Source organism: Dromiciops gliroides, chromosome 3 (genome assembly GCF_019393635.1).
Source record: "Dromiciops gliroides isolate mDroGli1 chromosome 3, mDroGli1.pri, whole genome shotgun sequence".
NCBI lineage: Eukaryota > Metazoa > Chordata > Mammalia > Microbiotheria > Microbiotheriidae > Dromiciops > Dromiciops gliroides.
The window spans coordinates 654,430,630-654,455,011 of NC_057863.1; the positions used below are offsets into that span (position 1 = coordinate 654,430,630).

The 24,382-nt window shown below is 39.9% G+C and overlaps 1 long non-coding RNA gene across 1 annotated transcript; it reads left to right on the forward strand.

Moving 5' to 3' along the window:
- The first annotated feature begins 11,778 nt into the window (after positions 1-11,778).
- On the forward strand, positions 11,779-23,948 carry LOC122751545. Its single transcript, XR_006355794.1, has 4 exons — positions 11,779-11,923; positions 12,599-12,683; positions 14,562-14,634; positions 23,892-23,948. It is a non-coding gene; the product is annotated as an uncharacterized LOC122751545 (long non-coding RNA).
- Positions 23,949-24,382: the final 434 nt, after the last annotated feature.

Sequence of the window (24,382 nt, forward strand, 5' to 3'; positions counted from 1 at the left end):
ATCAGCATTAGGTAAATCAGACCTGGGAGATGTGTCCTCAGGGGAAAATGACTTAAGAATAAATTGAGGGACCAGATTTCATCCTGGACAAGATTGGCCTGGTATGAGCATGCATCTTTGTTCTATTATTGAATAAAAATGAAACAGAGTACATTTAAGTGTATGCATATGTTTGCTGGTATACCCATGTGGAAGGAAGTACAGAGTTTTCATCACCTTACAATAGCAAACCACTCTAGTTCCTCTGCCAAGAAAACCCCAAATTGGGTCACAAAGAGTCAGACACAACAGAAAAATGACTGAACCACCATGTAGATAGCAGAGGTGGGAAGGACTGCTCACTTTTTTCCCTTGGTGAAAACTTTTAATAATAGGTCCTGCTCTCTTCAATAGTTCACATGTTGTGGGAATGCAGTGGGACCCCAAGAAACCTAAAGATCCCAAACCCCCCCCCCAAGCAAACCCTCAAAACTTTCCCAAGGGAAAAGCATCTTAGGACTAATCTGTGGCCAAGCATGACCTGATCTGCAATATCAAGGTCTGCAAGATGATATGCAGGATATGTGTGGGTGCTGCATATCCTACTGATACCCCATTATTCAAAGATCCCCTCACAGTTATCTTGCCCTTCCCTCCCCTTTATTTTGTATAGATACAAAAAGACCAGGTCTTCTCTTTCATCGGGACAGTCACTATAGTGATCTGTCCTCTGGCCATGTATTCCTCTCTCCTAATAAATCTCTTTTTATTTTACAAGATTCATGATGAGCCTCCAATTTTTTGGGTGAGCTAGACCCCCTGATCCAGGCCACAAGTCCCTCCAGTATTTTGGTGCCAAAACCCAGGGAAAAGTCATCAGACAGGTAAAAAGGAGGCTGCTCATTTGGCTCTTGGATTCTCTGGGTGGGGTGTGCACTGTGCTTCTCTCCCTGTCTGGAGCCTCAGTTAAGTATGGTAGGCCCCCACATCTGAGGTTGGACTCTATGTCTGCTTTTTCAATTTTCATTTCTCTACAGTCAGGAGATGTCCTGACTTGAGAGAAGCTCCTCTGGTTTTTGTCAGCACCCAGTTGGACAAAAGTATGGTTGTCTCTTGTGGTCTAGTCCAGCCCACCATGATAGGGACAAGGAGAGAGCATTCCATGTGACTCCCCAACCTCAGCTATATCCTTAAAAAATTGGGAAAAAATTGGACTTAGGTGAAAAGAAATGAATTGCTTTCTGTTGTAACACCAAATGGCTGTTATTTTCAGGAAAGAGGAGAATTAAAGCAGACAGGCCTCCTGACCAGCCCCTCCCACATGCTGGAGTGGGCTAGACAGGAAGAAGTGACACCTCACAGTTGTTAGTTCTTTGTGTGTCTTATGTGCGTTTATGTGTCTGCCAAACGTTGTAATTGTGCGTAATGGAAAATTTTGGTTGTGACTCATAAAGCTGACTCATGCTTTCCTGAGGCATGGCCAGGCTGGAAAAGTGGGAAAAGCTCAGTTTGAATTTGACATTGGAATGTAAATTCTCTGCTAGGCATTCATAGCCTTAGATGAACAGTGTAAAAGCTGGTTTTTTAAAAAAGTAATTAATGTCCAAAACAAACCAAAAAGTAATTAATGTCAGTGAAGGCTCTCTTAATCTGTAAATTAACTCTTCCAATTGTGATGTTTAAAATCTAAATGTGTGGGGGGTGGCTAGGTGGCGCTGTGGATAAAGCACCGGCCCTGGATTCAGGACTCCCTGAGTTCAAATCTGGCCTCAGACACTTGACACTTACTAGCTGTGTGACCTTGGGGAAGTCATTTAACCCCCATTGCCCTGAAAAAAAAACAAAAACAAAAAAAACAAAAAACAAAAATCTTAATGTGTGGTCACCTTAAATTAGAAGCTTTAGCACCAGTCTTTGGGCATTAAGCATTTATTAAAGAATACCAGGTATTAGTAAAAAGAGAGCACATGGAGTTCAAAAAGTTAAGAAAAGGCCTATCTAGCCTAGAGCTCCAGCCTGGTCTGGTTCTTCCTCAAGACCTCCACCATGAGTCTGCTTCAACCACAAATTCCCCCAGCAAACCCTGTGTGTGTGTGTGTGTGTGTGTGTGTGTGTGTAAGCTTTTTATAGGTCTGGAGGAGAGGCAGTCCTTTCACACTGCTTCAAGCTGATTGGTTAGTGTCCTCCAAAACCATTGGTTCACTGGACATGAAGGTTGTCTCCAGTTGAGTTCAAAGTCCTTAGCTTCTGAGAACAATATGTCCTTAAGGATGTGATTACAATCTAATTAACTTTAGGTAGGCTAATCAGCAAAGTCAATCACTCTCACTTAATTCAATCAGTTTAGATTAATCTCCAGGTGAGGCCTTTGAATATCTGCCAAATCCCATTATTTTCTCACACAATCCTACAAGGTTAATCACTGCAAGATCATGAGAAGTGTGAGTATGATGGATTTTTTTTTAATTTCCGAAATTGTTATAGGGGGCTGGAATAAAAATGGAGGACATCATGGGGCAGCTAGGTGGAGCAATGGATAGAGCACAGGCCCTGGATTCAGTTGGACCTGAGTTCAAATCCAGCCTTAGACACTTGACACTTACTAGCTGTGTGACCCTGGACAAGTCACTTAACCCTCATTGCCCTGCAAAAAAAAAAAAATGGAGGACATCACATGTTCTAAGTCCCTCTCTTTCCACATGGCAGTTTCTGTTATGGGACAGGGGAGCAATCTGATAGCAACTCGTGCCTAAACGATTTAGTATGGCTGAAATCTGTTATATACTGCCACTTTCCAAATCTTTTGTAGTGAAATAGTTTTAAATCAGGAATTATTTGTAATGTGTAAAACTTGCAGAGAAAAAGATCTTTTTTTTAAGGTCCCAAGAACAGCTTTTGGCTCTAAATTAATTATTTAACTCCTGTGAAACATGCCCTTCCTGTCAGCATCAAGCCTGAAATGCCTCTGCTTGCTAGCACTGCTGCAACATGGGGAAAGACCTTGACATTTAAAATCCCAACTTGTTCTGTGTAAAGTATAGAGCAAAAGCACATGCAACTGAATTAAGAGCACCTGATTAGTAATTAATTGGTTTTGTTTCAAGTTTTTAAAAAATTCCTAATATTGTTTTAAGGTACTATGTTTTCTAGGTTTTCTTATTAGTGTATAATTTGGTTACTGTTAAAAAGGGAATGAATGGGTTAGGAAGCTGTTAGTCTGCTGACCATATGTCGTGAAGTACTATGATTAAGAGCTTATACTGTTAACTAAGCTATTTGGAGTTACATAGATTATTTTTTTTAAAAAGGAAACAGAGAGTCTTTCTCTCCCTCCTTCCCTCCCTGGTGCTGACTGAATGGTTAGAGAGAATAAGTTCAGAGAATTTATATGATTGGTAAAAGCAAGTAGAAAGAAAGTTGTACCCTGTTTTCCCTGACAGTGTAAACAGAGAACTTGAAAGTAAAGTTTGGAAACTTCTGTGAAAATAAAAGGAATGTACTGTCCTTTTAAGTACTTAGCTGCAATGAAAAAAATCTGGGAATCTGGGAATAACCAAAAAGTAATTGAATTTTATTGGAACATCTAATTGGATTTACAGTCTTGCACACTAAAACACTGGTCAATTTTAAAGTCACTTCTAAATTGGTGTGTATGTGTGTTAATTAGAAACAACTGTAAATTATAGGAGACTCTTACCTGTTTTTGTTATAGGCTATGTTAATTATGAAATTCTTTTTTTTTTTTTTAGTGAGGCAATTCGGGTTAAGTGACTTGCCCAGGGTCATACAGCTAGTAAGTGTTAAGTGTCTGAGGCCGGATTTCAACTCAAGTACTCCTGACTCCAGGGCCGGTGGTGCTCTATCCACAGCACCACCTAGCTGCCCCAATTATGAAATTCTTAAACAAGGAATGGTCTTACTGAGAATTTGTGTTTCCTTTTTATATAGAAGTAATTTCTAATGATTGATCTTTACACTAGGATAAGTTTAAACTCAAAAAGAACGGGGTGGGGGGGTGGGGAAGCAAAACCAAGTGAAATATGCTATGTGAAACCTCTTACATGTGTATGTCTTCTGGTAAACTTTTTTGCTCATCACAACTCCATGGAAGTAAAAATTTGCTATGTAAGATAAAATATTTTGGGGTTGTAATTGATATTGTTTTGAATTTTGAATTCAGGTATAGTTGTCTGATTGATCACTAAGTCAGTAATCCACCACTGGAGAGAATGCCACAAGTTACTCAGAAGGAATGTGCTATATCTGAGAAAAAGCCAAGAGGATGATCTTGGTCTCACCTAAGATAGGATCCTTCTGTCTCAGCATCCTCATCATGTTCCTGCTAAACAGGAAATATTTCCCATCTAGCTATACCTGAATCTATCTGGCTACTGGTTATACTTGTGACTCTTACCTGAAGTCACTTGTGACTCTTACCTGAAATCAAACAGAGTCTGTTATAATCATGTCCCTGATTTTTCTTTTATAGTAGATTTCTATTATCAGAGCAGGTAATCAGTAGAAGATATGAGCACAATGAAAGTATATAAGATCTTACTGTTTGCAGTCTAAATGTGTGCCAAACAACAAGGTACATTAATAGTCAGAGTTGCCATCTGCCCGCTCATGTATACATGGTATTATGATAAGGTTAAATTAACTGGGTATCGGGGCGGCTAGGTGGCACAGTGGATAAAGCACTGGCCCTGGATTCAGGAGGACCTGAGTTCAAATTTGGCCTCAGACACTTGACACTTACTAGCTGTGTGACCCTGGGCAAGTCACTTAACCCCCATTGCCCAGCAAAAAAAAAAAAAATTAACTGGGTATTTTCCTTTTTGGTTTTGAAGAAACTGAAATTTCTCCCCAGTGCAAACACATCTTGATGAGAGGGAGGATGGTACCTTGGGGGATTTATTTAGGTTAAAGATAGTTATGCCTGTGCCAAGATGACCAAGTGAGGAAACAATCCTCTGGAGCTCTTCCAAATTTCCCCTCCAAACTGACATAAAACTTCCTCTGAATCGTTCTAGGAGCAGGGAAGCAACCTACCAGCCTGGCAGGAAAGGTCTGTCTTACTTGGGTCAGAGGGAAGTGAGGTCTAGGAGCAACCCAGCAAGGCTCTGAGCCTGGGGCAATCCACCAGTGAGGCTCCACCCACCTGCAAACCAGCAGCTCCCTGGGCAGGTGAGCATTCTGGGCAGCATAGCAGGGACCCTCACCAGGCACCCCAAAGCTGACAGAGATGACCAGGGAGGCTTTAATCCCATTGCTGACCAGCAGTGGAGCCCCACCTAAGACTGATTTCGGGCAACAACAAATTCCCACCCCTGTAACCTCTCAGAAGAGAGACTGTTTCCAGGACAAACCAGAAGCAGGGGACTCCAACCCTCAGCAGATTGCAACAAAATTACCCTTCCAGTGCCTGCTAGCTGAATGACTAGTTACTATAGCAACTCAGTAGCAGGATCCCCACGCAAACTTGGGCAGATTGGAAACAAAATTACTCCTCCAGGGCCAGCCACCAGAAAGACTTGGTTAATTTTAAGAATCCAGTAAATGCAAGTGGCTAAGCCCTGAAACCCAGTGAAAACCACCAGTTAATACCCATAGCCACAGAACAAAAACTTGGGACAGTTTAGGAATAGAGCCCAACTTGAATAAAAACACCAAGGCACAAAAAAGGCACAAAAATGAACAACAACAAAGAAAGCTTGACTGTTGACAGTTGCTATGGTGATAGGGAAAATCAAGGCATAAACATAGAGGATAATAGTAACAAAATGGCTACAGGTGAAGCTTCAAAGAAAAATGCAAATTGGTCTCATGCCCAAAAAGAATTCCCGTACGAGTTTAAAAAGGACTTTAAAAAGCAAATTAGAGAAATAGAAGAAAAATTTGGGGAAGAAATAAAAGTAATACAAGAGAACCATGAAAAAAATATATAAATTTACTGAGAAAAATAACTCCCTAAAAACAGATTTAGCCAAATAGAAAAGGAAGTACTAAATGTCACTGAAGAAAATAATTCTTTAAAAATTAGAATTGAACAAATGGAAACTAATTACTCTATGAGACATCAAGATACAATAAAACAAAAACAAAAAAAAAAAAGGAAAAAAAATAAAAGAAAACATGAAAGTTCTCATTGAAAAAACAACTGGCCTAGAATATAGATCCAGGAGAGATAATATAAGAATGATTGGACTACCTGAAAGCCATGACCAATAAAAGCCTGGACAATATCTTTCAATAAATTATCAAAGAAAACTACCATGATATATTAGAACAAGAAGGCAAAATATAAATTGAAAGAATTCACCAATCACCATCTGAAAGAGATCCCAAAATGAAAACTCCTCAGAACATCATCATCAGAACATCAAATTTCAAAGCTCAAAGATCAAGGAAAAAGTATTGGAAGCAGTCAAAAAGAAACAATTCAAATACCATGGAGCTACAGTCAGAATTACACAGGATTTGGCAGCTTCCATATTAAAGAACTGCAGGACATGGAAAATAATATACCAGAAGACAAAGGAATTAGGTTTACAACCAAGAATCACCTACCCAGCAAAACTGAATATATTCTTCCAGGGAAAAAAATGGGCATTTAACAAAATAGAGGACTTGCTAGGTGGCATAGTGGATAAAGCACCGGCCCTGGATTCAGGAGTACCTGAGTTCAAATCCACCCTCAGACACTTGACACGTACTAACTGTGTGACCCTGGGCAAGTCACTTAACCCCCATTGCTCCGCAAAAACAAAAACAAAACAAAAAAAGACCAGAGGTCAATAAAAATTTTGAGCTCCAAATACAAGACTCAAGAGAAACATAAAAAGGTAAATAAGAAACAAGAAAGAAAAAGTGTAAGAAATTCAATAAGGTTAAACTGTTTATATTTCTATATGACAAGATAATATTTGCAAGTCTTAACAATTTTATTATAAGAGCAATTATAGAAATTAGAATTTGTAGAGAGAAGATGTGGTCATAAGGTGATATTGAAGGAATATTTGTAAGTCTTAACAACTTTATTATAAGAATAATTAGAAGGAGTATATGTAGACAGAGGGTGTGGTTATAAGGTGACATTGATAGAACAACATCCCAGAAAACAAAATAAAGGGGTAAGAAGAAATTGCATGAAAGAAGGAGGGAGAGAAATTGAATGGGCTGAATTGTCCCCCCCCCTACACAAAAAGAGGCATGAAATAACTATCATAATGGAGGGGAAGATGGGGAGGATGGGCAAAGATTAAACCTTACTCTCTTTTTATTTTTATTTATTTTTATTTTTTTATTGAGGCAATTGGGGTTAAGTGACTTGCCCAGGGTCACACAGCTAGTAAGTGTTAAGTGTTTGAGGCCGGATTTGAATTCAGGTACTCCTGACTCCAGGGCCAGTGTTCTATCCACTGCACCACCTAGCTTCCCCTTAAACCTTACTCTCATCAAAGTTGGCTCAAAGAGGGAATAACAAACACACTCAGTTGGATATAGAAATCTATCTTACCCTATGGGGAAGTTTCAAAAGGGACAATGATAATAGAAGGGGGAAGGGGCACTGATACAAGGGAGGAGATATTGAGGAAGACAGTGATCATAAGTCAAACACTTGTAAGAAGGGAAAGAGTGGGGGTAAGGGTGTGGGGGAGATAAACAGGTGAAAATAGCATGGAGAGAAATAAACAGTGATCATAACTATAAATGTGAATGGGATGAACTCACCTGTTAAATGGAAGTGGAAAGCAGAATGGGTTAAAAAGCAAATCCTACAATATGTTGTTTATGAGAAATACATTTAAAGCAGGTACGCACAGGGTACACATAAGCCGTTGCTAAAGCAAAGAAAGCAAGGGTAACAATCATGATTTCAGACAAAGCAAAAGCAAAGATAAATCTAGAGATAAGGAAGGAAATTATATCTTGCTGAAAGGTACTGTAGACAATGAAGGCATATCAATATTTAACATATATGCGCCAAATGGTATAGCATTTAAATTTTTGAAGGAGAAGTTGAATGAGTTACAGGAGGAAATAGATAATAAAAGTATCCTTGTAGGGTACCTTAACCTTCTCCTCTCACAACTGGATAAATATAACCAAAAAAATAAAGAAGGAAGAAGTTAAGGAAATGAATAAAATTATTGAAAAGTTAGATATGATAGACCTCTAGAGATAACTGAATGGGGATAGAAAGGAATATACCTTCTTCTCAGCACTGCATGGGACCTACACAAAAATTGACTATATATTAGGGTATAAAAACCATAGAACTAGATGCAGAAAAGCAGAAATAGTAAACACATCCTTTTCAGATCATAATGCAATAAAAATTACATTCAGTAATGGACAATTGAAAGAGATTTAAAATCCATTGGAAATTAAATAATATGATCCTAAAAAACAAGTGGGTCAAAGAACAAATTATAGAATCAATCAATGAAGGGCAGCTAGGTGGCGCAGTGGATAAAGCATTGGCCCTGGATTCAGGAGAACCTGAGTTAAAATCCAGCCTCAGACACTTGACACTTACTAGCTGTGTGAACCTGGGCAAGTCACTTAACCCTCATTGCCAAACATCCCCCCAAAATACACACACTCTGTGTGTGTGTGTGTGTGTGTGTGTGTATCAGCTCTTTTTGTGGTGGCTAAGAATTGGGAATCAAGGGAATGCCCACCCATTGGTGAATGACTAAACAAATCATGGTATATGATGGTGATGGAATATTATAGTATAGTGAAGTGAGCAGAACCAAGAGAACATTGTATACAGAGACAACAATATTGTTTGATGAACAACTGTGAATGACTTGACTATTCTCAAGAGTACAGTGTTCCAAGACAATCTCAAAGGACTATTGATGAAACATACTATCCACCTCCAAAGAAAGAACTGATATGGATGGAACGGACTGAAGCATGCTATTTTTCATTTCCTTTCTTTTTTTCTTTTAATAAAGTTTTCTTGCACACAATGACAAATATGGTAATGTTTTACATAATCATGCATGTATAACACATATCTGATTGCTTGCTGCCCTAGGGAGGGGAGAGGGGAGGGAAGGAAGGAGAGATAAAAAATTGGTACCTGAAAGTATAAATAAAAATGTTTATTACACACGCAAAAATAGTTATGTATTTCATGTTTTCCATTTTGAAAGAAAGAGGACTATTGACCTCAAAGAATTCTCTTGTGAATCATTGAAATGAGATTCTGTGTCTAGTTGAGGCTGTAAACCTTCCCAGTCAGGTCTCTGTTATGTACTACAGAAGGCACCAAGCTATCAACTCCTCCATAGCACAAGGGAATCACAGAGCAGAACTTGTGGCTAAATCAGCTGCCAGGCCCACTCATCTGTCTGCCCTGGCCCTGGCCTTCTTGCACCCTACTGTGGCCTCAAGATATTTCCCCTTCCAATACCAAGAAAGAGACCAAACAGACTAAAATTCAAGGTTTTGTTCCCGAGGATACAGGATGGTGGCGCTCTCCCTCTGCTTTTCTGCTTCTCCCTGGGAATATGATGTGGAAACTTGCAATGAGCCACCACAATTCCACTCACCTGGGCAGGGAAGTTCTAAGCAGTTTAGTAAAGCCTCTCTTTATCATCAAGGACAGCTCTAATATCATCCAGGATGTCTATAATTCCTATGCCCTCTGAGCCCAAACTAATATCACTGGGGACCTCAAACTCTCCCCTCTTCTTCTTTTTTTTTTTGAATAAAAGTATTTTATTATTTTCCAGTTACATGTAGAGATAGTTTTCAACATTTGTTTTTATAAGATTTCCATTTTCAAATTTTTCTCCCTCCCTCCCCCCCCCTAGACAGCAGATAATCTGATATAGGTTTTATATATATACATAATAACATCAAACATTTCTGCATTAGTCATGTTATAAGAGAAGAACCAGAGCAAAAAGGAAAAATCTCAAAAAAGAAAAACAGGGGGCAGCTAGGTGGCACAGTGGATAAAGCACCGGCCTTGGATTCAGGAGTACCTGGGTTCAAATCTGGCCTCAGACACTTGACACTTACTAGCTGTGTGACCCTGGGCAAGTCACTTAACCCCCACTGTCCCGCAAAAAAAAACAAAAACAAAAACAAAAAATAGTATGGTTTAATCAGTATCCATACTCCACAGTTTGTGTGTGTGTGTGTGTGTGTGTGTGTGGTTTTTTTTTTCTTGGATTTGGAGATCCCCTTCCATCATGAGTCCCCTGGAATTCTCCTGTGCCATTGCATTGGTGAGAAGAATGTAGTCCATCACAGTTGATCAACACACAATGTTGATGATACTGTGTACAATGTTCTTCTGGTTCTGCTCATCTCACTCATCATCAGTTCATGCAAGTCCTTCCAGGTTTCTCTGAACTCCTCCTGCTCATCATTTCTTATAGCACAATAGAATTCCATTACATTCATATACCACAACTTGTTCAGCCATTCCCCAGTTGATGAGCAGCCCCTCAATTTCCAATTCCTTGCCACCGCAAAAAGAGCAGCTATAAATATTTTTGTACATGTGGGTCCTTTTCCCTTTTTTATGATCTCTTTGGGGAAAAGACCCAAAAATGGTATTGCTGGGTCAAATCAAACCCTCCCCTCTTCTTAAGCAAGTCCAAAGATGAGAACTGCCAGGTGAAGACTGGCAGATAAATTTTACTCACCTAACACCTTGAAAAAGGTATGGGATCTTTTTAGTCTTTGTAGATACCTTTAATGGATGGGTAGAAGCCTTTCCCAGCAGAACAGAAAAAGGGCAAGTAATAACTCCTAGGTTTGGCCTTCCCAAATAACTCCAGAGTGATTTTACAGATAATGAAACTGAAGCTAAGAGATTAAGTGACATGCCCAGGGACACACAAGTAGGAAGTTCCTAAAATTCTGTTCATGTCCTTAACTTCTTTCTTATTTTGTGGTTAGATTTATCTAGTTCTGAGAGGGGGAGGTTGAGGTCCCTGACTAGTATAGTTTTGCTGTCTATTTCTTTCTGTAACTCACTTAACTTCTCTAAGAATATGGATGCTATATACCACTTGGTGCATATATATTTAGTTTTGATATTACTTCATTGTCTATGGTACCTTTTTTTTGGGGGGGTTTATGGTACCTTTTTGCAAGATGTAGTTTCCTCCCTTGTCTCTTTTACAATATGACTAATATGCAAATACGTTTTGTGTGACTATACATGTATAAACCTATATCAAATTGCTTGCCTTCCCAATGAGGTGGGAAGCAAGTAAGGGAGAGAATTTGGAACTCAAAATTTTAAAAATGAATGTTAAAAATTATTTTTTACATGTAATGGGGGGGGGGAAGAAAGCCCCTGTGCCAGCTTCAGATAGGTAAATTGGACTTCTGAGTAAGTAGATAGCTTGAAAATAAAAATTTTTGTAGCTTGATTTGAAAACCAATACAGATGGTTATATACGACTGGGAGAAATTTGGTAAACAAGGTTACCTAAGTTGATAATTGGGGTAGAAAACTGTCACTTTAAAAACGTTTATTATCTTTATTAGTGGATTACGTGGAAATTGTGAATCCCATAATATGAAATGCTTGGAATAAATAATCCTTATGTAAAATATACTATTAAATCATTGAAATTTTATATATACATATATAAATAATGTAATATATTAATTAATATGTGATATATAATATATAATGTATAATAAATTAATTAAGGTTCTCTATGACGCCATTTGGAAAATAGATCCAGGTGTGATTGAATTTTTCCTGAACCGGACTACTTTTCCCAGAAGTCATTGCTCATAGCGCTGCTTAGTTCTAGTGCCTGGACCGCTCTTGCTCAGTTGCCATGGAAACTGCCACTGGTGAGGTATGGTAGGGAAGGGGCCCCACTTGTCGGAGCCGGGGCCCAGGCCACCCGCGAGCCACTTCGGGTGCCTATTGTCCTCTTTTCGTCGCCTGGTGAGAGAGGCGCCTCAGCCCCTTCTGCCTCCCCACCTCCCCTAGCGCTTCCCTGCCCGCTTGCCTCCTTCATCATCCTCCCCTCGCATCCTTCATCTTCCTCCCCTCGCATCTTCCCTTTATCCCTTCCTTCTTCCCTCTCTTCCTCCTCCTCCTCTCTTTCCTCTTCTCCCCCTTTGTTCCCCTCCTCCTCATCCTCCTTACCGCTCATCCCCTTCCCAATTCTCTCATCTCCCTTATACCCTTTCCTCTTCCTTCCCTTTCCAATTTGCCCATTCTCTCCCTTTTCTCTCTTTCCCCCTTTCCTCCTCCCCTCTTCCTCCTTGTCCCCTTAATTCTTCCTCCTTTCCCCTCCTTCCTTCTTTCTCTCCCCCTTCCCCCCCTTTCCTTCCCTCTACCTTCTCCTTTCCCTCCCTTCCCCCTCCTCCCCACTTCTCTCTTTTTCCCCCCTCCCCACTTCTCTCTTTTCCCCCCCTCCCCACTTCTCTCTCTTTCCCCCCTCCTGCTCCCTCCCGCTGGCCCCCTCCCTCTCCCTTTTCTTTTCTCCTGGGATCTGGGGAACAAGGGTGGTGCCATCTTTTTCTTGTAACCTCAGGCCCTTGATGGAGGTGGGGGATGTGTTTTCTTTGGGACCAAGGAAATACTAGCCTCTCATCTTTCCTCTCTGCTTCCCAGCTCTGCCTCTGAGGACTCTGCTCTTCCCCAAGAGAGAAATATTCAGGAGGGAATGGTCCATGTCATCCCAACACCCAGGTGCCAGGTTAGTTGGATTTTCTTCTTTGCTGAAATACCTAGGAAACGGGGTCCATTTTGATGGGTGTAGTCCTCACTCCTTGAGGAAATGCTTCCCAGGAATGGTTGATGTCAAGCCAATAAACATGACTTTCTTCAGTGCTCCCCATGTGCCAGGCACTGGGCTAAGCACAGGGATATAAAAAAGGGCAGACCCGAGACCCTGCCCTCACAGAGCTCACGCTGTAATAGGGGAGATGACATTGCAGTAATGGAGGCAGCCAGGTGGTGTAGTGGGTGGGAAGCTGGACCTGGTGTCAGGAATACCTGAGTTCACAATCCAGCCTCAGACCCTTACTAGCCATGGGACCTTGAGCAAATCACTTCACCTGCCTCAGTTGCTCATCTGTAAAATGGGGAACCTCCCAGGGATGTTGTGATGATCAAATGTGATAATATTTATAAAGCACTTTGCAAACCTTGAGGCAACCTATAACTAAGGTATGTACAAGATGGATTGGAGATAATCTCAGGAGGAAGGCACTAGTGTCCCTTTCCTCTGACCCCGATGAATTAATTTGTCCAGGAATTTAGTACTGAACTTGGTGCTGTGAATTCAAAAGACATATAATTGACAGTCCAATTTATTATGGGGATTTCAGTTTCCTTGAGGCAAGACCAACTATTTTCTATGTATTAATGATGCGTTTTCTAGCATTGTTTTTAAAAGGACCAAAATGAGAAGGTGCAGACATTCAAGACTTTAGAAATTCAGGGGAAAAGAGATGTTAATATGGGTTCAGATGAAGAATGAAGGATTTCTGAAGAAAGTACATTTTGATTTGATATAAGTAGCCCATTGGTTAGTTGGGGAAGGAAGGGAGGAATTAACCTGTTGTGGAACCTGGTGAATAGTCCCTAGGCATACTCTCCTGTCTCAGGTCATGTTAGGGGATCGTTATGAGATGAATTGGGATGGGCACCCATTTGATAGGCCATAAGCAGCATTCTCAGGTGATTCGTTTCTCCTTTCATAGTGAACAAATCTTTGACCTGGGCATGGCAAAAAACAAAAGCTGCATGTGGAGGGAGGTGCGAAAGACTAAATTTTAGAGAGAGGGTTGTAATGCAGGTGCATTTAGCCTTTCACTCCAGGAGATCTCTATAGGACTTTGGCTGAAAATCAAATTTCATGGGAAGAAAAGGATGCTGTGGGCCTAAAGAGTCCAGCAGAAGGTATGCCTTGGGTAGAACTGACCATTTGAGAAGACAGAGAGTCCAAGTGGGGAGTGAGCTGGGGCTCCGTGGAGAATTTTAAAATGAGCAAGTTTAAAATAGCAAGTGTTGGATGACAGGAAAGATTCAGGAGAATAAGTCCTCCCATAGGCCGAGGTAATAGAGATACCAAAGAATGAGGCTAGAACAGCCAGTATTGCAAATAATAGAGACAGATTTATTATAAGCAGCTCACACATGGGTAGCAGAAGTCAGTGACAGCTGGCAGACAGAAGTGGATTCCCGTTCCATCCTACTCTAAGAGACCCCCTTTTATAAAGAGGGGCAAACAATGCTTGTGTAAGAGAGTCTAGGTGTAGACATGCTTTCCTCAGACACTATTGAAAGGAAATCCCAGAAGATGGGCTAAAGCCATAGTATCCCACAATCTACCCTCTGGCCAGGTTACGTGGTTTCAGATTTATCTTCCTCCATGTTTCCTAGGTGCCCTTTACCAGAGGGGAAGTGGGGGGGGGGAATTCTATTAATGTGAAGGAAGCAGAGGAGCCTTCTAATGAGTTATATTAAAGGCACAAATCATAACAGCAATACAAGCCCAAGTAGGGAAACGACATGATCAATAAAAAAAAATTAGCACAATTATTACAATTTTCTTCCTTTCTACCCCTAGGGAGGTGAAAGAAGAACCCATGGCACTTGGTGATTAGTGGGAGAACTGAATTTCTGAATTTAACTCAGTACAGGTCAGCTGAACTTCTCAACTAAGTTTAAAGACAAAGAAACATGACTTGGGCAATTTTACAACATATTGGAGATGAAACAGAATAGGATAAATAACAAAATGAGATCAGAACTGATGTAGGAGGCAAAAAGGGGTTAATAGAAAAACCTAAGACCCAAGCTGTAATCCAGATATTAGCTCTAAAAGGGAGTCAGACCCCAGTTAATGGATAACTTACAAGTAGGATGCTGGGTTTTCCTACCCACATAAATCAGTACCTATAAGGGGAACAGAGGGACCTAGGCCAAGGAGACCTGAAGACTATAACAATGATAAAATGACAAGAGTATAGAAATTCTAATGAAAAATGGAGATATTTTGAAACTAGCCATGGGAATCAGAAAGAGACATGCACAGAAAAGGCCAAATTTGTCCCCAGATTCACCTTATGACATGTAAACCCCCAAAACACACCTCCACTGAACAAGGTCCCCGCCTCAGGGGTTGGCTTAGAACCCCAGGAACTCCAAATTAGGATAAGCCCTCCTCTAATGATAAGTAAGACAGGCCCTCCGCTATACCTCCCCAAGGTGGAGATTATTATAATGAGACTGATAATCAATTTATCCATACTATAAATATAATTGTCTTTTCTTTCACTATTTGAGAGATACCTTTCAACTATTCTAGTTCTCTCCCTGTGGTCACCCACAATATTGCAATAAAACTTGGGAAACTGAGTCACGTAATTGTTTTGGGATGACTCACAATCAATTGGACCCCAAATTCTATCAATTTGATTTTTTCAATTTCTCCCTTTTGTTTTTAAAAATAATTTGCTATTGATATTCCTATCAGTTTTCTATAAGTAAAGGATTGACCACATGTCTCCCTAACTTCTCATGGTCTCAGGCCCCATGGTAGAGAAAGCAGGGAGAGAACCTCAGCATGCCAGTTAGCATGAGCAGGAAAAAAGCCCTCAAAAAATCCATGCTGTCTCCCAGAAGATGCCCCAGAAGCCCCAGAAAACCCCAAAGCCCTAGAAGATCTTTTTTTGTAGTCTTTCAAGGGTTTTTTTATCCTCTTTTGATAGAGGGTGGGTCATAATACATTGATTAAAGCTAATTGGTTAGCATCATTCAATTCCATTGGTTGACATGGTTTTGAAAATGGTTTCCATTAAAATGAACTCGAGAGACATCAGGGACAAGGCAAAGTCCATTATCTGGGGTGATTTAATCCCTGCAGTCCTTCATGGATATAGACAAAAGAATCTGTCTCCATTCCTTCTGTTGCCTTGGGTTTATCCCAAATAAAATTTCCAATCCTTTTTTTTTTTTTTTTTTTTTGCAGTGCAATGAGGGTTAAGTGACTTGCCCAAGGTCACACAGCTGGTAATTGTCAAGTGTCTGAGACTGGCCAAAAAAGATTTGATGAAGTTTCTCAAGGAGAACTGGACTTTTCTGGAGTGGGGGGAAGAAAGGACTGAGAAAGTGATCTCTGGGTCCCCTCAAGAAATCCGTTATTAATAATTATTTTCTTCCAGGGAGACATCACATTTTTCCCTGAAAGTTTATCTAATGTAAGAGCAACAAGACTGACCAATCACAGTACATGACATAGTAAGAGTATCTAAAACCACAGACTAATTTTAGAGAGGAAATTTCCATAACACCAGGATAGCAGAGAACTCAGTATACAGATAGAGGAAATTAAAAAAAAAAAAGTAGTACAATAATGACTGTCAACCCACCCCCAAAGTCCATTTAATCAGCAGATTTCATCTTGAATCTTAGATGTTCCATGTTATTGTCTGGTCTCTAGAACATCTTTTCTTGAACATTCTGGAAAATGTCCTCAGGGGCACCTCTTCAGTAGATTTCTTCCTCTGGTTCCCAGTGACTTATAGAGATTCCTCAGATGTTTCTTCTAAAATCTCTTACAAAATACATCTTAACATAAGTTGTCTCTAGCTCTCAAATTTTATTTTGCAATAACTAGTTCACATTGTGAAACCCAGCTCAAACCTTATGGTTCTGATCTTATTAACAATAGAGCTATTGGGGGCAGCTAGGTGGTGCAGTGGATAAAGGACTGGCCCTGGATTCAGGAAGACCTGAGTTCAAATCTGTCCTCAGACACTTGACACTAACTAGCTGTGTGACCCTTGGCAAGTCATTTAACCCTCATTGCCCCCCCCAAAAAAATGTAATTGGTGGAAATGTTTAACAAAATAAATAAAAACATAATATAACAAACAATAGAGCTATGAGGGGAACCTCAAAATTAAGCGCTCATAGTTTACCTGAACCTTTAAAGAATATAGGTCATGGGGGGCAGATAGGTGGCGCAGTGGATAAAGCATTGACCATGGATTCAGAAAGACCTGAGTTCAAATGCAGCCTCAAACACTGGACACTTACTAGCTGTGTGACCCTGCGCAAATCCCTTAACCTTCATTGCCCCACCAAAAAAAAAAAAATTATTTTCTTCAAAATTCAGTTTGGTCCTCAAAAGTATTGCATCCAGGGGCAGCTAAGTGGTGCAGTGGATAGAGCACTGGCCCCGGAGCCAGGAGGACCTGAATTCAAATCTGGACTCAGACACTTAACACTTACTAGCTGTGTGACCCTAGGCAAGTCACTTAACCCCAATTGCCTCACCAAAATAAACAAACAAACAAATAAATAAAAGTATTGCATCCATACCCAATTATTCTTACATTTTAAAATTCTTATATTTCAAAAAACCAAAACATTTGAAGACCTTGTTTTATACACAAAACTATATAAACTAGTAACAGACAGATAGCAAAGTCAGATACTCATCCACTTTGGTTGTTTAAAATATAGAAAGGACTAGAATTTCTAGGCTAAATAGCTTGAATCTTATACGTGCATCTTACCATATTAACCTATACTTCACTTGAAACTTCAGAGAAACTTACTTTCCACGTCCTGTTAGAATAATTTACATTTGACATGCAGGATTGTCTGATGTTTCCTCAAAATCTTCTGCTCTGATTCTAATTGCTTTAGGAGGATCAGATGCTATTGAGGGTTCAGTCCTATACATAAAAACATAAGTAACGATATTCCTTGCATGTAGAGGCAGTCCGCCCCCAGCTTCAATGGTTACACATCTAAAAAAATAATTATTAATACTGGATTTCTTGGGAGACCCAGAGATGACTTTCTCAGTTTTTTCTCCTCCCCCTCCCCCGCTCCAGAAAGTCCAGTTCTCCTTGAGAAACTTCATCAAATCTCATCTGGGAAAAACCCAAGGGAACAAAAGGAATGGAGATAGATTCTTTTGTCTAGATGGATGAAGGACTGTTGGGATTAAACCTCATAGCCAAACTAAGGAAGAGCCAGGTGGGAGCTAGGTTGCGCAGTGGATAGAGAACTGGCCCTGGAGTCAGGAGTACCTGAGTTCAAATCCGGCCTTAGACACTTAACATTTACTAGCTGTGTGACCCTGGGCAAGTCACTTAACCCCAACTGCCTCACTTTAAAAAAAAAAAAAGGAATACAATAGGGAAACTGAGCGAGAGGAATCCTACCTTAGGTGGAGCCAAGGTCGTCCTCTCCACTTTTCCCATATACAGGCCTCCATCTATGACAGTTCAGGATCTCATTCCCTGAGTAGCTTGTGGTGTTTCTCTCCAGTGGTGGATTGCTAACTTAATGATCCATCAGATAGCTATACGGCAATTCAAAACAATACTAATTACAATTCCAAGGGATTTTATCTTGAATAGCAAATTTCACTAATCACAGTTTTGGGCTAGATACAGTTTTGGTTTTTTTTTTTTTACTCATGGAGTTGCAGTAAGCCATAAAAGTTTACTAGGAGACACACACACACACACACACACACACACACACACACACACACGAGATTTCACTTAATATCTTTCACTTGTTTTTCTTTTCTTCTTTTTCTCAATTTTAAACTCATCTTGGGGTAAAAAGCAGTCATTACAAGCCACTTCTATATAATAAGCAAACAAATTCTCAGTAAGACCATTCCTTCTTTAGGAATTTCAGACCACATAACAACCTTTTCCCAGGGCTGATGACATTGTCCACACAGATGGTTTCAAGAAACCTGTCAAGTTTACAAATTAAGGGGAGTCTACAAGGTTTCTTTCTTTTCTTTTTTTTTTTTTGTGCCTTTTCCCTTACAGTAATTACACAACCACCTCCACCCTCTTCCTTTTCTGCCCCATAATTCTTCCATTCCTTACTAAATCTCATCACTCAGTAATGGACCTAACTGGTAAGATTTTTTTTCCAGCTATTGTAGCTTTGGGGAATCCTCAGGAGATTATTGGGCTTCCCCCTTCTGTTCCCTGATTCACACAAACCTTTTCTCTTTTTGTGAGCCAGGAAAGGGTTAAATACCAATTCTATTCCAAGGTGTAAGCCTTTTTTTTTTCTTTTTCTTTACTTTGAAATGTTCACTGACGCAGCCCTCAAACCTGCCTCTAGATAATCATGCAACTCTAGCCTGTTTACTGCTGGAGTTATGAAGTGACGGTAAGCTTGTTTTTCCCACCAGAAATTTCCAAACTGTTTACTCAGTGCAAACAGATTATGACTTTCTTTCTACTTGCTTTTACCAATCATATCTCAAATAATCTTCACTAAACATTCTGTATCTCTCTCTCCCTCTCTCTCCCTCTGCCTCTCTCTGTCTCTGTCTCTGTCTCTGTCTCTGTCTCTGTCTCTCTTTCTCACCCACCTCCCTGAGGAGGCTGCAGCAGCCTCAGGGAGGGAAGGAGAGAGAGAAAGAGATTCACTGTTTCTCTTTCCTCTATAGTCCTCCTGTATTTGTCTTATCATGCTTCACTCTACAATCAGGCCTTCTGGGTATCCCTCAAGGGAGTAAGAAGGGATTTTTCCACAATGGCAGCTGTCCTCTTACCCCACCCTTGCTCAACTTGGGACTCCCCTCCTTGGCTAATAGCTGCTCCAACCATGTCAGCATTTTGGGGTCCCCATATACTTCCTGCTGATCACTTCCTGCAAGATCAAGAAGCACAGAAGTTCTCTGAGGCCATCCTGGGGTCTCTCCCCCCACCAATAAAATATCTTGATATTATACAATATTCTCTCTCTCTCTATATATATATACATACATATATACATGTATGTATATATATATACACATGTGTACATATAAAATACATTTCTGAGTTTCTAAACTTTTTCTGTGTCATCTGTTAGGCTTCATGTGTTGTCTGTGGCTTTCACAAAACTCCCCGCAAATTCCCATTTAGTTTCATGTGCCTACCCCGATCTATTGAAACCATGATGGGGAAAGTCAGGATGTGGAAGAGAGAACTATAGTACTTTCTCCTCTTTCTTCTGCTTGCTCTAGGCTTGGCTTTAGGTCTTCTCCTCTCCTTAGATTAATTTCTCATCAGTTCTATTATCATCTGTAGATTGTAAGAAATAATTATTAATAATTAATATCAGGACAGCTAGGTGGCACAGTGGATAAAGCACTGGCCCTGGATTCGGGAAGACCCGAGTTCAAATCCAACTTCAGATACTTGACACTTACTAGCTGTGTGACCCTGGGCAAGTCACTTAACCCCTGTTGTCCCGCAAAAAAAAAAAAAATTAATACCTTGGCAGACCTAGTGATCTCCCCCTTTCTCCCCCTCCACTCCAAGGTCCAAGTTCTCCTTGAAAGTAAGATTGATCTGAGTCAAAGTACTTTACTAATGAGATTTGGCCTATATAACCACACCTAAATGGAAACTATTTGGGTTGAGGGGGTCTTAGATTCTTTCTCTGATGTCATTACCAAGAGTTGAATGACCTGAGTCACATATCCCCAGACTTCATTTTAATATAACCTACCTCCAATCATGTCAATCAATTAGATTTGATTATTGTTAACTAATTAAATTTGATTGCTATGTGACAAACTCCCTACAGTTGGAAGGGCATATGAACTGAGACCCCACCGCCATTAGAGGTATTTGGTCTGAGAGGGATGGCCAATAGACCTCCTTTAATTAATAACCTGCCGGCCTATTAATAAAAATGATTAAGTTACCCAGAAACTATGTCTCTAGTATTTTTAATCATCACAGTTATGGCAACCAAGAAGAGACTAAAACATTTTCACTCCAGATTCTTAATAAGAAGTTCCCCTTAACTGGGCCTACATGGAAAGTTTCTCCAAAAGAATTTACTGTTAGGACTCTGGCTATGATCCTGGCTCTCATTTTTTTTTTTAAACCAAAAAGCAAATTTTATCTGGGTAAGTATATATGTGTCTGTAAGTATCTCTATTTTTGGTGTTTGTTTTATGCCTTTTTGGTCAACTTTTTTACTCTCAATGTTATTTGGTTCTTCTTGGTGCAGGTACAGAGACTAGATAGATCAATGCCGTGTGCCAAAAATAATTTTGAGAAAGGCACCTGGGGGTCTTGGACTATGATGGGGTTGACGTACTATCACGCCAGTCTTGTTTCAAGCGTAGTCCAAGAATCTCTAGAAGGATAAGGTCAGATTGAGCCCCAAAAGTTCTGGGAGAAAAGTCTGCCATTATTTCTAAATCTTAAAGGCATTATGGGAGTAATTTTTTATTTCTTGCTTTCTCTCCATTTATGTGGGGGGTTGCCAAGAAGGGATTTGTAAAAGGGATTGTAAAACTCCTAGGAGTCTATTTAGAGATAAGACCAAGCTCCAAATTCAAGAGACCTTCATTAAGACCAAGCAGCAACTTTAGCCTTAGGGCTACATCTTGGATAGAAGGCCATTATCTCCAGTGAGGTTAATCAATGAGCCATTTAAAGGTATTTTAGGATAATTAAATTAAATCTAGAGATCTGGTTTTGGCCCCCAATATCTCTGACATCAGAGCAGTATGTTTAAAACTACAAAAATAAGTTTTTAAGATATTTTGATGAGGGATTTTTCAATCATAGCCTTAAATGTAAGCATTTTAGGACTTCAGTGATTTGTTTAAAATGCATTAACACGGGGCAGCTAGGTGGCTCAGTGGATAAAGTAAGTACCAGCCCTGGATTCAGCAGGACCTCAGTTCAAATCCAGCCTCAGTCACTTGACACTTACTAGCTGTGTGACCCTGGGCAAGTCACTTAAGCCCAATTGTCTCACCAAAAAACCAAAATGCATCAACATTGTAAAACCTTTTTTACAAATCAAGATATATATATATATATAAAATTAATGTTGGTGAAGGCCGTTGAATATTAAAATATAGTTTTTGTATCTGTCTGTTTCCTACAAGCAGATCAGAGAAATAATGTTTAATCTCTCCTATAAAATTAATATACAGAGCAGAGAAATTATAATATCTTATAATATCTCCTACTAACCAGATCAGAGACAGACAAATAAAACATAATATTGATGTGGGCTGAATTTGGGGTCAAATTGATCATAAGTCATCCCAAAAGAATTATAAAACCCAGTGACTCAGTTTCCCAAGTTTTATTGCAATACTGTGGGTGACCACAGGGAGAGAACCAGAATACTGGAAAGGTATCTCTCAAATAGTGAAAGAAAAGACAGTTATAGTATGGATAAATTGATTATCAGTCTCATTAAAATAATCTCCACCTTAGGGAGGTATAGGGGAGCACCTGTCCTAATTTGGAGTTCCTGGGGTTCTAAGCCAACCCCCGAGGTGGGTACCTTTTTCTGTGGAGATATGTTTTGGGGGTTTACACATCATAAGGTGAATCTGGGGACAAATTTGGCCTTTTCTGTGCATGTCTCTTTCTGATTCCCATGGCTAGTTTCAAAACATCTTCATTTATCATTTATTCCTAGTTTGAGTTTCTATATCCTGTCAATGTATCTTTGTTATAGTCTTAGGCCTTCATGGCCTCTCCCCCTCTGTTCCCATTATGGGTACTGATTTCTGTGACTCAGAGAACCTAGCTTCCTGACTTGTAAGTTATCCATTAACTTCGATCTAAATCCCTTTTAGAGCTAATATCTGAATTAGAGCTTGTGTCTTAGGCTTTTCTGTTAACCCCTTTTTGCCTCCTACATCAATATCAATTTAATATTTTGTCCCAAGAAGAAATATAACAACACATAGTCGTGTGGAGATTTCCTTCCTAAGCGTGAAGCTCGGAGGTCTCCCCGTTTCTGAGGGTATATAGGGGGTTTTTTGTCCGCTGATTACAGGGCGTTGTCAGTTTCAATACTATGATAGAGAAGCAAAGGCAGTTTAACAATTTCAGTTATAACAAGTATGGAGGAAATACTGAAGCATCATAATAAGATTACAGGATCCCAAAAAAAAGGATGAGGATGCCCAGATGTTATCATAAGATAGGGACTTACTATCCTGAGGGAAAAGAAGTCACTAGGTCTTTTACCTGCTAGCTATCTGGGTTCAGGTTTGGAGTTCAGTTGAAGGACATTTTGCTCCTATTAATCCTATTAATCCAGGGTTTCATAAAAATACTTTTGGATAATAAGGTATCTCCATCAAATCCAGGTGATGCATATATTCATATTAATAAGGCTCTCTTTATTTTGTAAATTATTAAGTGCTCATCTTCACAATCCTAAAAGGTTAAGGGGCAGCAGAAAAACAAGAAGGGTATGTGTTTGGGACAAAATTTGCCTCAGTTTACCCAAATAATTCGAGGAGACCACCAAGTCAAGCAGAGACAGATTTATTTCATTCTCGTGAGAATGAACGACCCCATGCAAGGGATGAGGAGTGCACTAATGGGCTCATGAGTTGGGTTTTTACGGAAGTTTTGAGCGGGGAGTCCCCTCGTGCACAGGGTGAGCTCACCATCTAACATCCAATCCTGTCTCACCCAGGATGCATGTTCCAAGAATGAGGAGGAAGTGGGGGGAAGGGTGAAACCACTCCACTGGTGTAAGGAGGGGCAAAGGGGAAGAGGAGAGCGATGGTACTAGGAGCTACGGTTTAGGGATGCAAGTATCTGGGTGGGGTCTGTGCTAGCAGGAGAAAACTTTTACTGCCTGGTCATGGAACAAGGGGGGAGTAAGAGGTGTGTAACCATAACAAAGACTGGGGCTTTGGGATGTTGTCAGGGAGGGATGATGCCAAGGTACCTCAAGTTCAGCAAATCAGAATACATGATTTCTGTTATTAGCAACGGAATAAAACATGAACAGAATAATCTAACAATAAGGTGGTATCAGTGTCTGCTCTTATGGTAAATTAGGACCTAACATAAAAAAGATATTTGTTATTTGGCCCCAAGAGAATTCTGTTTACTTGGGTTTACCTTCCTCCTAGGGTTGTTTTGGGGATCACATGATTCTATAGAGCCAGAAAACATTCAACTAAATTAAGGTAACCTGATTGGTAATTAGTTTTTTTTTTTCTTTTCAAGTTTTAAAAATGCATAATATTGTTTCGGGTATTATGTTTCCAAATGTTCTTATAATGTATAACTTTGCAAATAATTGTATCAGCTGTGGCAGAAAAGCAAATTCTCTTATAATCTAAATGTTGTTAGATTAAGAATTGTAACGTTAAAAAGGGAATAAATGGGTTAGGAAGCTGTTGGTCATTCTGTCAGCCCTGTTGACCAGGCATTTTGAAGTACTGTAAAGACTTATAATCTTCCAAGTATCATGGGGGAAATAGGTGTGTGGGGGGCGGGGCTTTAGGTATTCCTCTCTAAAGAATTACAACTCTCACACACAGGCCAATTAGAATAAACCTGTCTTTTATTTGGACTCTAGAAGAAATGACCAAGACAGAAGTCAAAGACTTCCCTTCAC